Genomic DNA, 3,766 nt, shown 5'->3' on the forward strand with positions numbered 1-3,766 from the left:
CTCACAGCAGTCACGAAGACCACGTTGTCCACAGGCAGCTCCTCTCAAGCTCTCCCTGACCACACACCTGCTTGTCTCGTCCTTCAGGTTAACCTGAAGGACGCTGCAGTCCATACTTGCACTTGGAGAACATACAGCACATATCCCCCAAGGCCCTGTGTGAATCCACATCCCCCAAGCCCCTGTCCCAACTCCAGCACCCCAGCTTGTCCCTGCACTATTCACAGGTTGGTTTATCTGCCTTTTCCTTCTGCAGTCTGAGACAGACATGGACAAAGGGAGAACAGAGGGCGGGGATTCAGGGAGCAGCAATGCAGAGGGTTGGTCCCTACACCTGGTGGGGTAGACACTCTCCAAGGGTCTCCATCCCTCTGTCCCGTGGCAGGAGCACTAAAACCTTGCTGGAATGGGGATATCCCATGTTCCTTTCTCTCACCCACACGGCAGCAGTGCAGATGGCAAATGCTGAGGTTGGTGCAATGCCACCTGAGCAGGACCACGTGCTCTTGGGATGAGCCCTCCTCCCTGCTCCGAGGGGGTGGCAGCCAGAGGACAGGTCCCTGCACGAGCAAGGGGACCATGGGGACAGACGGGGTCAGCACAGCAGCTCTGTGCTCCCAGGCAGTGCCTGGCTCTCGGGGGTGCTGGGGACCCAGAGCAGCAGCAAGGGGGGCCCCAGCACCCCCTGCCTGACCCCCGAGGGAGGCAGGGTGGCCATGGACAATGCCACATTGACAGCCACTCGCTCCAGCCCATCTGCAGCTCCGGGAGCCCGGGGCACACAAAGCCCCGCTGGGCCACGGCGAGCCTGCCAAGGCAGGGACACAGACCCGCCTTTGTGTCTGCAGAGGCAAAGTTAGCTTTGGGAGGAGATGGGGGAGAGCTCCACCACTGGACTGATGCTTTGGCTGCTTTTCACTTGGAGATGGCAACCCATGTGCAGCCAGCAGCAGAAGTGGCCAGCACCCCCCTTGTCCTGCTGCCCCACTCATGAGACCAGGCAGGGGGCCCAGCACAGGTACCCACTCGTGCAAGGGCCTGGAGCACACAGAGGGGCCATGAGAGTACTCTCATAGCAACAGAAGACCAAGACAGGAGGGGTTTCATACAATCACAGAATGGCTTGGGTTTAAGTTTGGAGGGACCTTAAAGCCCATCCCATTCTACCCCTGCCATGGGCAGGGACATCTTCCCCTACCCCAGGTAGCTCCAAGCCCTGTCCAGCCTGGCCTTGAACACTTCCAGAGATCCAGGGGCAGCCACAGCTTCTCTGGGCAACCAGTGCCAGGACCTCACCAGCCTCACAGCCAAGAATTCCTTCCCAATATCCCATCTAACCCTGCCCTCTGGCAGAGGGAAGCCATTCCCTTTGTTCCATCACTCCAGGCCCTTGTACCCAGTCCCTCTCCAGCTCTCTTGTAGCCCCTCCTCTTGTATGATTTGACAATCCCAGCTTAAATCCCTTTATCATCCCTGTTTTTCTTTTGCCCACAGACTGGCAGAGAGCCAGGGGCTCCAAAGATTTCCTTCAGGGGACCAAAGAAAAGCAGGGCCTGTGCTCCTGCCCTTGGACCTGGCCCATCCTGTTCCTCCCCAGCACTTGCACTTCACATCCCTGCCAGCAATGATTTCCATATGCAGAAAAACAAATCCCCAAGGACAACGGGTTTTATCCCACTTCCTTCATTTCCCAGCTCTGGGATGAGAGCAGCTCTGCTGCCTGCAGTGAGCCAGCAGCCTGTCCTCACTGCTGCCCGTGTCACACAACAGCACTGCCTTCACCTCCACACCCTGGGGTCACTCAGGTGATCTCAGCATGGATCTCACAGGTGGGAACATTTAGCAGTGGTTGCTGATGCCTGCTGAACAGCCAGGACAGCTCAGCCAGCACATGCTTCCAAAGGCATCCTCCCTGAAAAGGCAAATTCTCCCTGCAACTTAATGCAAAAAACAACACCAAATATAAAGGGGAGCAGGAAAACTGCTTTCCCCACTCTGGAAGGTGATGTCATGGATGGAGATTAAACAGATGTGTTTAACCACTGCTGCAGTCAGACTGCCAGATGTGACAGTACCTGAATCTCACTCCTCAGGTCAGTAGTCTGACTGACCCTTTGCAGGATCCATCCCACCCCTCACCCCAGGACCTGTCACAGCAGCTGCTCCTGTGCTCTGGGCAGCCGAGTCTGTGTGCCAGCACACAGCCACCCACGCTCTGCCCCCCAGCCAGCCTGTGCCCCTGCAAGGGACAGAGACACAGAGACCCTGCCCAGCAGTGACCCCGGTGATCCCCACACACCAGCAGTGGTCAGGGACAGGTGAGTGACACCTGCGTCCTGCACAGGAGAGCAGTGCCATGCCCAGCACAGCTAAGCTTCCCACCCACACAGGGACACAAATCCCAGGGACCTCTGGCCCAGCACTGTCCCACCCAGCAGCTTCAGTTCACCCCCTCTCTGATGCCTGAGCAATGAGCTCAGTTTAGAGAAATTTAATGGCCTTAACATGAAGGATGGAAGGTTTAGGTTGGATACTGGGAAGAAACTTCCCTGTGAGGGTGGGCAGGCCCTGGCACAGGGTACCCAGAGAAGCTGTGGCTGCCCCTGGATCCCTGGCAGTGTCCAAGGCACTTTTTGGCAGGGCTGCAGGGAACCCAGCAGGGCTGTGGGTCCTGGTTGTGTCCAGGTTGGACAGGGCTTGGAGCAACCTGGGATAGTGGAAGGTGTCCATGCCCATGGCAAGGGCTGGAATGAGATGAATTTTAACGTCCCTTCCAACCCAAACCACTTCAGATTCTATGATCTCAGCAGCCATAAGCCTGAGTCTCTGTGAGGAGACAAACCTCCCTTCCTTCTCTGACATTAAAGCAGGACGTGCTGCCCTCTTTTGGGATGATTATCAATCACTGGACTGACGAGAGATTGCATTAGCTAATGGATTACGTTAATTTCTTATTCAGCAGTAAAATGCAGATGTGTGAATAGGAACTATGGGCTTCTACATTCATATATCTTTTCTTCCCTCTATTTGGCACCAGCAGCAAAAATGTATTTGTGCTTCCTCCTGACTGCAGCAAACATGCACAGCTTGGCAAGAGTGCCCAATGCATTCGCTCACTGCCACGTGAGTGGCAATGCTGATGGTCATTTATTAATTACATGGCCCCGTGCTTGTTAGCCTGCAGCCTGGGGTGTTAGGAGAGGTAATGTGCCCTGTTCAGAAGCCAAGGCACAAGGACAAACTGCTGGGGACAGAGAAACCCTCCCCCAGGAGTGGGAACTGGTGAGGATCAGTCACACTATAGGGGAAAAAGCCCAGCTTTGTATCCAGGCTGTCCTTGGTCAGCCTGCACTCCAGAGAGCATGGAGGTGGGAAGGACAAGGGTTAAACGGGGTGAGACCATCAGCAGACACTGCTGTGGGCTGAAGGGGTTGCTGGGCTAGGGAACAGCTAATGCACAGGGAGCCTCAGCCAGTGGGAGCCACAGGCTCCCCTGAGGGGATGCTCACTGGGATCTTGTTAGCAAAATCTAGGGACTACAGGGAAGTGCCAAAAGCTGCCCAGACAGAAACCTTCAGCATCAAGTTTTCCTCCATTAGGGTAATAAAGGAAAAACTCACCCACTAGAAAGAGGCCTCTCAGTGCTTTTTGTGCACAACTGCTAAATTTTCCTCTGTTTCAGTTCATAACACCTGTGCTTTTAGCCCCCAAGCCCTGACATGCCTGTCACTCACTGCCTGTTGCACATTGACCCTGTGACAGACAG

This window comes from Lonchura striata, chromosome 16 (genome assembly GCF_046129695.1).
Source record: "Lonchura striata isolate bLonStr1 chromosome 16, bLonStr1.mat, whole genome shotgun sequence".
Lineage (NCBI taxonomy): Eukaryota > Metazoa > Chordata > Aves > Passeriformes > Estrildidae > Lonchura > Lonchura striata.